Genomic DNA, 15,262 nt, shown 5'->3' on the forward strand with positions numbered 1-15,262 from the left:
TTGCCATCTTGTCCAATCAAAGTCCCTAGATAATTTACATTTAATTTAACTATCCATATGTTAGGGCTCAAGTCCTTCACTGTTTATGTGTGTGCTTGGTGGTGGTGGTGGGGTTCACGTTCTCTTTGTTCTCTCTGCTCTTCATTTCTGTTTTCTTTTTCCTGCTTTCCTATGGGTTACTTCAAGATTTTTTAGAATTCCATTTTGAATTAGCTAGTATTTTTTAGTGCATCTCTTCATATAGATTTTTAAAGTAGTTGCTGTAGATATTATATAATACTGTGCATATTACATATTACATAACTTATCAAAGTCTACAGGTTGTGTAGACATTTTATTAGTTACATTGAGGTATTTCCCTTTAGATTTAATACACCTTCTCCCATTCATACTATAATTTTATCAACTATTTCCTCTATATACACTGAGAATCATATCAGACAATATTATAATTTTTATTCCAACCATCAAACATAATTTAGAAAAGTCAAGAGGAGAAGGAAAGTTTATTACATTTACCCATAATTTTATCCTTCCATTGTTCTTTCTTCCTTTCTGATGTTCTAAGATTCCCTTTTTTATATTTCTTCTATGTTTCATGAACTTCCTTTAGGCACAGCATAGGCCTACTGATGAAAAATTCTCTTAGTTTTCCTTCGCCTGAGAATGTTTTGATTTCTGCTTCATTCCTGAAGCATATGTTCACTGGATTTAGAGATTTGGCCTGATTTTCCATTCTTGTCATTTCACTGTCTTCATTTACCTTTGACATAGGATTCGAAGTCCTTGCAGGGCCAAAGTCTAGCACAACTAGAGGTATAATTTTCACTGTGTTCTATACTGTGTTCTAGGACTGCCATTCACATATGAGAGAGTACCTCTGGGGTTGTGTAAGGTGCAGTTTCTCAGCCAATTGCTGAAAAGAAGAGGGATTGGAGGGGTTTGATGAGTGTGGTGCCAATTTGAATAGGCACTGAACAAATGGGAGAGGAAGCTAACAAATAAAGAGTTAGCCGAGTGGTGCCGAGGGCCCAACTGAGAAAAGAAGCCATTTGTTTGTGGTGGCTTCAATCTGCATAGCTGTGTTTTTTTTGTTTTTTTTTTGTTTTTTGTTTTTAGCAGTCTGGAATAGAGGGTAGTTGGAGGCAGCAGTAAGAGGATAAGTTTAATGAAAGCTTTTGTTGTTTTGCTCTTGTATTTCTTCTAACTGTCATGGTACCTACATTATCTACCCTCACTATAGAAATCAATAGTAACATCCCAAACCACAGTTAACAGTATTTGTGGATATATCAGAGTATATCAGGCAGCAAAAAAAATCCCTGTTTGGTTGAGTGGAAGGTTGAAAACAGGTGGGGATTACCTAATTGGGCATTCACTCTTCCATCCCTTTCAAATCCCAAAGGCTGGTAGATTACAACCTGGGGACATTGGCTCCTCAACAGTGCTGCTTATTTCAAAGAGTATCAAGATGAAGCCTTGATCATAGCAGCAAATGGGAATGATCAACAGGTTCTGTGGTACCTGGGGCTCTCTTTTCCCCACTCCTTAAACACATTGTGGCTGACACATACTAGGAGAGATAAGGTAAAACCTGTATATGTATATGTATATGTATATGTATATGTATATGTAAGTACACACACATTTTAATGGCATTTAAGAATATCAAAGACTTCTCAAATCTTCCAGATAGAAAAGTAAAATTCTCTACAAAGGAAATAATTAAATTGATATCACTTATTAGCAAAATTAAATACAACAATCAAGTAATATTTTTAAGGGACTGGATCTATCATGTTTAAAATACTTTTAACCTATAATTTTATATTCAGTCATTTTTTATTTAAATGTAGTAGAGTAATAAAAATATTTGGGGGCATACAATGTCTCAGAAGGCTTGCCACACAAAGATCCTTGTTGAAGACAATTTTGGAGGAGGTCTTCAAATGAGAAGAGATAAAAAGAGATACTGCAAGAGATATGGGAAGTAAGGGTGATTTAATATCATGGTATGGTTTATTGCTGATGTGAAAAATTAAAAATACTGAGCAGAAAGAAGAAAAATCATATCCCTAGTAGCCCAGAACTAAAGTTTTAAACATTATCAAAATGATGGGGAAGGTGTGATGGGATGCAAAGGACATAAGAACATTTTCAAATACTTGTATTGTTAAGAGGAAAATATATTGATAAATTAATAGGGGTAAATAAACATAGATGTTAAGGGAAACCACAATAAGAACAAAAATAGAATGTATAACTTTTAAACCAGGAAAAGAAAATTCCATCTATCCTATAGAAAGCAGGAAAGAAGAAAAAGATAAATGAGTCAAAAAAGATTTCCAATGTGGATTTCCTATACAGATCCACTGTGTAGTCATGGGTGACAGTGGCTGAAGTGAAATGGAATTGAGGCATTCAACACAACTGAGAATCTAAGGTGCTGGGTGTCATGTCTGCATGGATTCCATTGCCAGAGATGAGAAATTTTATCTTCCTTTGAGACTTCTGTTGTTGGGATTTCCCATTCTCTACCCTCTTTGTCAAACCATATAATTTATGGGGAATAAGAAAATAGATTTCACCAGAGAGGGCTATTTGGAAAGTATAATCTTCAGGGGAGTACCAAGTCTCAGTTAAGGAGGGCAACAAAGTACATTTTCACGAGCTAAGCTTGCTTTACTGTGCAACGGAGTTCCAGGTAGAACTATGGAAAGGTTTTAAAAGAAGGAAATCAATAATGGGAAGAAAAGTGGATAAGGAATTCATGATTAGAGTACGAATGTAGGAGGAGGGTAGGTGATGGTGTGGGCAGGTGCTTGCCTTTGAGTAGTGTCTGTGTATTAAAGGATGAAAAGCATAGATGAAATTGGTTGTCCACAGACTCTCCACCATTCATGCACATTGTTTTGTACCCAGAATGAGCTGAATTATTAGGTGGAAAACAACCTGATACTAGCACCACTGACACCACCACCACTACTACCTCATCCTTAACTTGCTATGTTAAAAGTGAAGATAAAGCCCCCTCCAGCCCTATTCTTCATTCCATCTCTCTGTTCCTTCTCTCATCTCCCACTTCTCTCTCACATCCCTATATCACATTCATTTTGGACAGTTAGGTGACTAGACCAGATACACTTACTGTAACCATTGGTCAACCCATAGGACTTTAGACAGAGGTTGCCACCTTGTGGTTGGAGACCAATATAACCAAGATGGGATGGGTAAAACAAATGTGACTTGAATTTGGGGTCTCACACTTGAGTGTGCATCAGAATCACCTGGAAGCCTTGTTAAAACAGAGTGCTGGGCCCCACCCCCATAGATTCTGATTCAGTAGGTCTGGGTTGAGACTAGAAAACTTGCATTTCTAACATGTTCCCAGGTGAGGCTACTGTTGCTGCTTCAAGGACCACAGTTTGAAAACCACTGCTTTAGGCAAACCTCATTCAGGATAGAGAGACCTCCATTTAGCCATCCAAGATTGGTAGAATTGGAGTTTGAACCTAGGTCTGTTCAAAGTACGTGAAATTTTTGCTACACTGTTATTAGGAAGTGCAGATGGTACTGCTTGGGCAGCAGTCTTGTTTGTATTCTGTATATCTGGAAAGGGTAACTACCTAAAAAAGGAAAGAATAGTATCCATTCTTTCTGCATGGATTAGATGTACCATGTTATAATTAACAATTTCCCTACTATTGGACATTTAGGTTGCTTCCAAATTTTCACAATTATTAAAAATCTTAACTGAACTCCCTTGTTCATAAACCCCTCTCTTGCTATTTACTGATCACCTCTGATGGAATCATTTTAATGTACTTTTATGATGCTAACAGTCTCCCTTCCCATGAGGGGTGAGGATAGGTAGGAGTAAGGGGGATATGGGGGAGAACCATATTCCACCAAAAGTACTGCTATAAGCAAAACTGGACACTGGCTCCTGTTCCTCTGGAGATTAGAGTTCAGCATAATACTCAAACATTAATCAACTAGTCATACAAATAAATGTAAAGTTGTGACAGAAAAAAATGTTATGAAGGAGAGGTCAACAGTATGGTAGGCAGTGTGATAGTGCTTGGAAATGTTATTCCCATATTATAATAATAAACTTAAAAAAATTGACTACTAACAAATAATAAATTTATGATTAATATTTTGATATAATTTCAAATTTACTCTTGTATACAAGAATTTCAATATATAATGAGGATTTGGGTGTTTGGCCTTAGCTTTGGCTGAATATTGTTTTTGATACCTGGCCAAGCAGCATTTGTCCAAACTCTGAATTAGGTGAACCACTACCACCTAACTAGCACCACCATGCGTCTGTGTGGTGAACAGGTTTTGAGGTAGACCCTTAAGATCCCCATCACCTGGTATTCACACTTCTGTGTAATCCCCTTCGCTTGAATGTGGGTAGAACAGGTGGCTTGCTTTTAACCAACAGCCTATGGCAAAGGTGACAGGATGTCAATCCTGTGAATACATTACATTACATAAGACTCTGTCTTGCTAGCGAACTTATTTTATTTATTTTTATTTTTTGAACTGAAGTATAATTGACTTATTGTATTAGTTTCAGATATACAACATAATATTTTGATATTTTTATACATTACAACATTATCACCACGATAGGTCTAGTTATCATCTGTCAGTATGCAAAGTTATTACAATATTATTGACTGTATTCCCTACACTGTACATTACATCCCCTTGACATTTATTTTATAACTGGAAGTTTGTACTTCTTAATATCTCTCACCTAGTTCACTCATCCCTCCACTTCCCTCACCTCTGGCAGCCACCAGTTTGTTTTCTGTATCTCTATTTCTGTTTTGTTATGTTTGTTTATTTGTTTTATTTTTACATTTCTCATATAAGTGAAATCATATGGTATTTGTCTTCCTCTGTCTGACTCATTTCACTTAGTAAAATACACTCTAGGTCCATCAGTGTTGTGGCAAATGGCAAGATTTCATTCTTTTTTGTGGCTAGGTAACATTCCATTTGATCTATTGACGGGCACTTAGTTTGTTTCCATACATTGGCTATTGTAACTAATGCTGCACTGAACATCGGAGTACACATAACTTTTTGAATAAGTGGGCTTTGTTTTCTTTGGGTAAATACTCAGAACTGGCATTGCTGGATTGTATGATAGATATATTCTTTAATTTGATTTTTTAAATTTTTGATTTATTTTTTTTAACATCTTTATTGGAGTATAATTGCTTTACAATGGTGTATTAGTTTCTGCTGTATAACAAAGTGAATCATCTATACCTATACATATATTCCCATATTTCTTCCCTCTTGTGTCACCCTCCCACCCTCCCTATCCCACCCCTCTAGGTGGTCAGAAAGCACCGAGCTGATCTCCCTGTGCTATGTGGCTGCTTACAACTAGCTATCTATTTCACATTTGGTAGTGTATATATGTCCATGCCACTCTCTCACTTCATCCCAGCTTATCCTTCCCCCTCCCCGTGTCCTCAAGTCCATTCTCTACATCTGCGTCTTTATTCCTGTCCTGCCCCTAGGTTCTTCAGAACCATTTTTTTTCTTTTTTAGATTCCATATATATGTGTTAGTATACGGTATTTGTTTTTCTCTTTCTGACTTACTTCACTCTGTATGACAGACTCTAGGTGCATCCACCTCACTACAAATAACTCAATTTCGTTTCTTTTTATGGCTGAGTAATATTTCATTTTATATATGTGCCACATCCTCTTTATCCATTCATCTGTTGATGGACACTTAGGTTGCTTCCATGTCCTGGCTATTGTAAATAGAGCTGCAATGAACATTGTGGTACATGACTCCCTTTGAATTACGGTTTTCTCAGGGTATATGCCCAGTAGTGGGATTGCTGGATCGTATGGTAGTTCTATTTTTAGTTTCTTAAGAAACCTCCATACTGTTCTCCATAGTGGCTGTATCAATATACATTCCCACCAATAGTGTAAGAGGATTCGATATCCTCCACACCCTCTCCAGCATTTATTGTTTGTAGATTTTTTGATGATGGTCATTCTGACTGGTGTGAGGTGATACCTCATTGTAGTTTTGATTTGCATTTCTCTAATGATTAGTGATGTTGAGCATCCTTTCATTTGTTTGTTGGCAATCTGTATATCTTCTTTGGAGAAATGTCTGTTTAGGCCTTCTGCCCATTTTTGGATTGGGTTGTTTGTTTTTTTCATATTGAGCTGCATGAGCTGCCTGTATATTTTGGAGATTAATCCTTGTCAGTTGCTTCTTTTGCAAATATTTCCTCCCATTCTGAGGGTTGTCATGTCCTCTTCTTTATGGTTTCCTTTGCTGTGCAAAAGCTTTTAGGTTTCATTAGGTCCCATTTGCTTATTTTTGTTTTTATTTCCATTTCTCTAGGAGGTGGGTCAAAAAAGACCTTGCTGTGATATACGTCATAGAGTGTTCTGCCTACGTTTTCCTCTAAGAGTTTGATAGTGTCTGGCCTTACATTTAGGTCTTTAATCCATTTTGAGTTTATTTTTGTGTATGGTGTTAGGGAGTGTTCTAATTTCACTCTTTTACATGTAGCTGTCCAGTTTTCCCAACACCACTTATTGAAGAGGCTGTCTTTTCCCCATTGTATATTCTTGTCTAGTTTATCAAAGATAAGGTGACCATATGTGTGTGGGTTTATCTCTGGGTTTTCCATCCTGTTCCATTGATCTATATTTCTGTTTCTGTGCCAGTACCATACTGTCTTGATTACTGTAGCTTTGTAGTATAGTCTGAACTCATGGAGCCTGATTCCTCCAGCTCCGTTTTTCTTTCTCAAGATTGCTTTGGCTATTTGGAGTCTTTTGTGTTTCCATACAAATTGTGAATTTTTTTGTTCTAGTTCTGTGAAAAATGCCATTGGTAGTTTGATAGGGATTGCATTGAATCTGTAGGTTGCTTTGGGTAGTAGAGTCATTTTCACAGTGTTGATTCTTCCAGTCCAAGAACATGGTATATCTCTCCATCTGTTTGTATCATATTTAATTTCTTTCATCAGTGTCTTATAGTTTAATGCATACAGGTCTTTTGTCTCCCTTGGTAGGTTTATTCCTCGTTATATTATTCTTTTTGTTGCCATGGTAAATGGGAGTGTTTCCTTAATTTCTCTTTCAGATTTTTCATCATTAGTGTAGAGGAATGCAAGAGATTTTTGTGCATTAATTTTGTATCCCACTACTTTACCAAATTCACTGATTAGCTCTAGTATTTTTCTGGTAGCGTCTTTAGGATTCTCTGTGTATACTATCATGTCATCCACAAACAGTGACAGTTTTACTTCTTCTTTTCTGATTTGGATTCCTTTTATTTCTTTTTCTTCTCTGATTGCTGTGGCTAAAACTTTCAAAACTATGTTGAATAATAGTGGTGAGTGTGGACAACCTTGTCTTGTTCCTGATCTTAGAGGAAATGGTTTCAGTTTTTCACTATTGAGAACGATGTTGGCTGTGGCTTTGTCATATATGGCCTTTATTTTGTTGAGGTAAGTTTCCTCTATGCCTACTTCCTGGAGAGTTTTTATCATAAATGGGTGTTGAATTTTGTCAAAAGCTTTTTCTGCATCTATTGAGATGATCGTATGGTTTTTCTCCTTCAGCTTGTTAATATGCTGTATCACATTGATTGATTTGCATGTATTGAAGAATCCTTGCATTCCTGGGATAAACCTGACTTGATCATGGTGTATGATGCTTTTAATGTGCTGTTGGATTCTTTTTGCTAGTATTTTGTTGAGGATTTCTGCATCTATGTTCATGAGTGATATTGGCCTGTAGTTTTCTTTTTTTGTGACATCTCTATCTGGTTTTGGTATCAGGGTTATGGTGGCCTCGTACAATGAGTTTGGGAGTGTTCTTCCCTCTGTTATATTATGGAAGAGTTTGAGGAGGATAGGTGTTAGCTCTTCTCTAAATGTTTCATAGAATTCGCCTGTGAAGCCATCTGTTCCTGGGCTTTTGTTTGTTGAAAAATTTTTAATCACAGTTTCAATTTCAGTGCTTGTGATTGGTCTGTTTATATTTTCTATTTCTTCCTGTTTCAGTCTTGGAAGGTTGTGCTTTTCTAAGAATTTGTCCATTTCTTCCAGGTTGTCCATTGTATTGGCATAGAGTTGCTTGTAGTAATCTGTCATGATCCTTTGTATTTCTGCAGTGTCAGTTGTTACTTCTCCTTCTTCATTTCTATTGATTTGAGTCTTCTCTCTCTTTTTCTTGATGAGTCTGGCTAATGGTTTACAAATTTTGTTTTTCTTCTCAAAGAACCAGCTTTTAGTTTTATTGATCTTTGCTATCGTTTCCTTCATTTCTTTTTCATTTATTTCTGATCTGCTCTTTATGATTTCTTTCCTTCTGCTAACTTTGGGTTCTTTTTGTTCTTCTGTCTCTAATTGCTTTAGGTGTAAGGTTAGGTTGTTTATGTGAGATGTTTCTTGTTTCTTGAGGTAGGATTGTATTGCTATAAACTTCCCTCTTAGGACTGATTTTGCTGCATCCCATAGGTTTTGGGTCGTCGTGTTTTCATTGTCATTTGTTTCTAGGTATTTTTTTTTAATTTCCTCTTTGATTTCTTCAGTGATCTCTTGGTTATTTAGTAGTGTATTGTTTAGCTTCCATGTGTTTGTATGTTTTACAGATTTTTTTTCCTGTAATTGATATCTAGTCTGATAGTGTTGTGGTCGGAAAAGATACTTCATATGATTTCAATTTTCTTAAATTTACCAAGGCTTGATTTGTGACCCAAGATATGATCTATCCTGGAGAATGTTCCATGAGCACTTGAGAAGAAAGTGTATTCTGTTGTTTTTGGATGGAGTGTCTTATAAATATCAATTAAATCCATCTTGTTTAATGTGTCATTTAAAGCTTGTGTTGCCTAATTTTTTTCAGTTTGGATGATCTGTCCATTGGTGAAAGTGGGGTGTTAAAGTCCCCTACTATTATTTTGTTACTGTTGATTTTGCCTTTTATAGCTGTTAGCATTTGCCTTATGTATTGAGGTGCTCCTATGTTGGGTGCATATATATTTATAATTGTTTTATCTTCTTGGTTTGATCCCTTGATGATTATGTAGTGTCCTTCCTTGTCTCTTGTAACATTCTTTATTTTAAAGTCTATTTTATCTGATATGAGTATTGCTACTCCAGCTTTCTTTTGATTTCCATTTGGATGGAATATCTTTTTCCATCCCCTCACTTTCAGTCTGTATGTGTCCGTAGGTCTGCAGTGGGTCTCTTGTAGACAACATATATATGGGTCTTGTTTTTGTATCCATTCAGCCAGCCTATGTCTTTTGGTTGGAGCATTGAATCCATTTACATTTAAGGTAGTTATCGATATGTATGTTCCTATTACCATTTTCTTAATTGTTTTGGCTTTGTTATTGTAGGTGTTTTCCTTCTCTTGTGTTTCCTGCCTAGAGAAGTTCCTTTAGCATTTGTTGTAAAGCTGGTTTGGTGATGCTGAATTGTCTTAGTTTTTTCTTGTCTGTAAAGGTTTTAATTTCTTCGTTGAATCTGAATGAGATCCTTGTTGGGTAGAGTAATGTTGGTTGTAGGTTTTTCCCTTTCATCACTGTAAATATGTCTTGCCACTCTCTTCTGACTTGCAGAGTTTCTGCTGAAAGATCCGTTGTTAACCTTATGGGGATTCCCTTGTGTGTTATTTGTTGCTTTCCCTTGCTGATTTTAATATTTTTTCTTTGTATTTAATGTTTGATAGTTTGATTAATATGTGTCTTGGCATATTTTCCTTGGATTTATCCTGTATGGGACTCTCTGCTCTTCCTGGACTTGATTATTTCCTTTCCCATATTAGGGAAGTTTTCAACTATAATCTCTTCAAATATTTTCTCAGTCCCTTTCTTTTTCTCTTCTTCTTCTGGAACCCCTATAATTCGAATGTTGGTGCGTTTAATGTTGTCCCAGAGGTCTCTGAGACTGTCCTCAATTCTTTTCATTCTTTTTTCTTTATTCTGCTCTGCGGTAGTTATTTCTACTATTTTATTTTCCAGGTCACTTCTCCGTTCTTCTGCCTCAGTTATTCTGCTATTGATACCTTCTAGAGAATTTTTAATTTCATTTATTGTGTTGTTCATCATTGTTTGTTTGCTCTTTAGTTCTTCTAGGTCCTTGTTAAACGTTTCTTGTATTTTCTGCATTCTATTTCCAAGATTTTTGATCATCTTTACTATCATTACTCTGAATTCTTTTTCAGGTAGACTGCCTATTTCCTCTTCATTTGTTTGGTCTGGTGGGTTTTTACCTTGCTCCTTCATGTGCTGTATATTTCTCTGTCTTCTCATTTTGCTTAACTTACTGTGTTTGAGGTCTCCGTTTCGCAGGCTGCAGGTTCATAGTTCCCGTTGTTTTTGGTTTCTGCCCCCAGTGGGTAAGTCTTTTTCAGTGGGTTGTGTAGACTTCCTGGTGGAGGGGACTCGTGCCTGTGTTTTGGTGAATGAGGCTGGTTCTTGTCTTTCTTGTGGGCAGTACCGTGTCCAGTGGTGTGTTTTGGGGTATCTGTGAACTTATTATGATTTTAGGCAGCCTTCCTGCTAATGGGTGTGTTTGTGTTCCTGCCTTGCTAGTTGTTTGGCATGGAGTGTCCAGCACTCTAGCTTGCTGGTTGTTGAGTGGAGCTGGTCTTAGCATTGAGATGGAGATATCTGGGAGAGCTTTCACCATTTGATATTTCGTGGGGCCAGGAGATCTCTGGTGGACCAATGTCCTGAACTTGGCTCTCCCCACATCAGAGGCTCAGGCCTGACACCCAGCCGGAGCACCAAGCCCCTTTCAGCCACATGGCTTTTGGGAAGTCTGATGTCTTCTGCCAGCATTCAGTAGGTGTTCTGTATGAGTTGTTCCACATGTATTTGTATTTTTGATATATTTATGGGGAGGAAGGTGATCTCCATGTCTTACTCCTCCGCCATCTGGGGTCAAGTGAAAGAGGCCCTAAACCATCAGAAGCTATTTCCAGTGTCTAGCTGGGAGATCTGAGTGGCCTGGGCATGGGCACCAGCTCGTCTCTATTTTTTAATTATTGACGAACCTCCATACTGTCTTCCATAGTGGCTGCACCAATTTACATTCCTAGCAAGAGTACATGAGAGTACCCTTTTCTCCACATCTTCATCAATACTTGTTATTTATTGTCTCTTTGATCATAGCCATTTTGACAGGTGTGAGGTGATATCGCATTATAATTTTGATTTGCATTTCCATGATGATTGGTGATATTGCATATTTTCATGTGTCTTTTAGTCATCTGTATGTCCTCTTTGGAAAAAGATCTATTCAAGTCCTCTGCCAACATTGTAATTGGGTTGTTTGTTTTTTTGATGTTGAGTTATATGAGTTCTTTGTATGTTTTGGATATTAACCCCTTATCAAATTTATCACTTGCAAATATCTTCTCCCATTCAGTAGGCTGCCTTTTCATTTTGTTGATAGTTTCCTTTGTTTTGCAAACCTTTTTAGTTTGTTGTAGTACCATTTGTTCATTTTTGTTTTTGTCCCTTGCCTGAGGAGAGAAATCCAGAAATATGTTGCTAAGACTGATGTCAAAGTGCATACTGCCTATCTTTTCTTCTAGGAGTTTTATGGTTTCAGGTCCTACATTTAAGTCTTGAATTCATTTAGTTTACTTTTATATATGGTGTGAGAAAAAGTCCAGTTTGATTCTTTTGCATGTAGCTGTCCAGTTTTCCAAACACCATTTATTGAAGAGGTTGTCTTTTCCCCATTGTATATTCCTGCCTCATTTGTCGTGGATTAATTGACCATATACATGTGGGTTAATTTCTGGGCTCTCTGTTCCATTGATCTATATGTCTGTTTTTATGCCAGTACCGTACTATTTTGATTACTATAGCTTTGTAGTAAAGTCTGAAGTCAAGGAGCATTATTCCTCCAGCTCCATTCTTCTTTCTCAAGATTGTTTTGGCTGTTTGGGGTCTTCTGTGTTTCCATACAAATTTTAGAATTATTTATTCTAGTTTTGTGAAAAATGCCATTGTTATTTTCCTAGGGATTGCATTGAATCTGTAGATTGCCTTGGGGAGTATGGTCATTTTAGCAATATTGATTCTTCCAACCTATGAGCACAGTGTATCTTTTCATTTATGTCATCTTCAATTTCTTTCATCACTGTCTTATATTTTTCTGAGTACAGGTCTTTTGCCTCATTGGTTAGATTTATTCCTGGGTATTTTATTCTTTTTTATGCAATTATAAATGGTATTGTTTTCTTCATTTTTCATTCTGATAGTTTGTCGTTATTCTCGAGAAACACAACAGATTTCTGCATGTTAATTTTGTGTCCTGCAACTTTACTAAATTCATTTATTAGTCTAATAGTTTTTTGGGGAGTGTTTGGTGTTTCCTACATATAGCATCATTGTCATCTGCAAACCGTGACAGTATTACTTTTTCCTTTCCAATTTGGTATTCCTTTTATTTATTTTTCTTTTTTTCTTCCTTTCTTCCTTCCTTCCTTCCTTCCTTCCTTCCTTTCTTTCTTTCTTTTTCTTTCTTTCACTAGGATTTCCTATACTATGTTGAAAAAAGTGGTGAGAGTGGGAATCCTTGAAATGTCCCGATCTTAGAGGAAATGCTTTCAGCTTTTCACCATTGAGTCAGATGTTGGCTGTAGGTTTATTGTGTTGAGGTATGTTCCCTCTATACCCGCTTTGTGGAGAGTTTTTTTTTATCATAAATGGATGTTGAATTATGTCAGTAGCTTTTTCTGCATCTATTGAGATTATCATATTATTTTTGTGCTTAATTTTGTTGATGTGATATATCACATTGATTGATTTGTGGATATTGAGCCATCCTTATATCCCTGGATAAATCTCACTTAATCATGGTGTATGATCTTTTTAATGTATTGTTGAATTCAGATTACTAATATTTTGTTGAAAAATTTTACATCTATGTTCATCAATGATATTGGCTGGTAATTTTCTTTTGTGTGGTGTCTTTATCTGGTTTTGGTATCAGGGTAATGCTGTCCTCATAGAATGAGTTTGAGAGAGTTCCTTCCTCTTTAATTTTTTGGAATAATTTGAAAAGGATAGGTGTTAACTCTTTTTTAAATGTTTGGTAGAATTCACCTGTGAAGCCATCTGGTCTTGGCCTTTTGTTTGTTGGGAGGTTTTTTAAATTACTGATTCAATTAATTACTGATAATCTATCTGTTCATATTCTCCATATCTTACCAATTCAGTCTTAGGAAATTGTACATTTTGAGGAATTTTTCTATTTCTTCTAGGTTGTCCATTTTATTGATGTATAATTTTTAGTAGGAATCTCTTGTGATCCTTTGTATTTCTGTGGTGTCAGTTGTAACTTCTCTTTCCTTTCTGATTTTATTTATTTAGGACATTTCTCTTTTTTTCTTGATGAGTCTGACTAAAGATTTATCAATTTCTTTCTTTCAAAAGAACCAGCTCTTAGTTTCGTTGATCTTTTCTATTTTTTTAGTTTCTTTTTTATTTAGTTTTGCTCTGATCTTTGTCATTTCTTTCCTTCTTCTAACTTTGGGGGTTTTGTACTTCTTTTTCTAGTTCCTTTGGGTGTAAGGTTAGATTGTTTATTTGAGATTTCTCTTGTTTCCTGAGGTAGGCTTGTAGTGCTATAAGCTTCCCTCTTAGAACTGCTTTTGTTGCATCCCATAGATTTTTGGATCATTGTGTTTCCATTTTCATTTTTCTCCAGATACTTTTTGATTTCCTATTTGATTTCTTTAGCGACACATTGGTTGTTTAGCAGCATACTGTTTAGCCTCCATGTGTTTGTGTTTTTGCAGTTTTTTTCTTGTAGTTGATTTCTAGTCTCATACCATTGTGGTCAGAAAAGATGCTTGATATGATTTCGGTCTTTTTAAATTTACTGAGACTTGTTTTGTGGCCTAGCATATGATCTATCCTGGAGAATGTTTCATGTGCACTTGAAAAGAATGTGTATTCTGCTGCTTTGGGATGGAATGTCCTACATATATCTATTAAGTCCATCTGGTCTATGTGTTATTTAAGGCCCATGTTTCCATATGGATTTCCTGTCTGGATGATCTGTCTATTGATGTAAGTGAGGTGTTAAAGTCCCCTACTATTATTGTGTTACTGTCAATTTCTCCCATTATGTCTGTTAATATTTGACCTATTTAGGTGTTCCTATTTTGGGTGCATATATATTTACAAATGTTATACCTTCTTGTTGGATTGGTCTCTCTGTAATGTCCTTCTCTGTCTCTTGTGACAGTCTTTGTTGTAAAATCTATTTTATCTGATATAAAGATTGATACCCCACCTTCCCTTTTGTTTCCATTTTCATGAAATACCTTTTTTCCATCCCTTCACTTTCAGTGTGTGTGTCTTCAGATGTGAAGTGAGTGTCTTGTAGGTAGCATATATATGGGTCTTGTTTTGTATCCATCTGGCCACTTTTGATTGGAGCATTGAGTCCATTCACACTTAAAGTAAATCCTGATAGGAACGTACTTATTGTCATTTTCTTAATTGTTTCTTGTTGTTTTTATAGTACTTTTTTGTTCTTTTCTTCTCTTCCCTTGTGATTTGATGACTATTAGTTTTATGTTTGAATTCCTTTCTCTATTTTTTGTATCTCTTACAGAGTTTTTGTTTGTGGTTACCATGAGGTTCATGTATAACAACATATATACAATCACATATATATATGATTATTTTAGGTTGATGATATTTTAAGTTCAAATGCATTCTATAACCCTGCATTTTAATCCCCTGTAACACGTTTAATGTTTTGACATCGTGTTATTTTTTTTATCACTTTAACTACTTATGGTAGATATGAATGATTTTACTATTTTTGTCTCTTAACTCTCTTACTAGCTTTATAAGTAGATAATTTACTACCTTTACTGTATGTTTGCCTTTACCAGTGAGATTTTTCCTTTCATAATTTTCATATTTCTAGTTGTGGGGGTCTTTTCTTTTCTGCTTAGAGAAGTCCCTTCAACATTTCTTGTAAAGCTAATTCAATGGTTCTCAACTCTTTTAGCTTTAGCTTGTCGGTAAAACTGTTGATCTTTCCTTCAAATCTGAGTGATAGCCTTGCCAGGTAGAGTATTCTCTGTTGTAGGTTTTTTCCTTTCATCACTTTAAATATATCATGCCACTCCCTTCTGGGCTGCAAATTTTCTGCTGAAAGTCAGCTGATAGTCTTACAGGAGTTCTCTTGAATATAACTCAT

This window comes from Eubalaena glacialis, chromosome X (genome assembly GCF_028564815.1).
Source record: "Eubalaena glacialis isolate mEubGla1 chromosome X, mEubGla1.1.hap2.+ XY, whole genome shotgun sequence".
NCBI classification, from domain to species: domain Eukaryota; kingdom Metazoa; phylum Chordata; class Mammalia; order Artiodactyla; family Balaenidae; genus Eubalaena; species Eubalaena glacialis.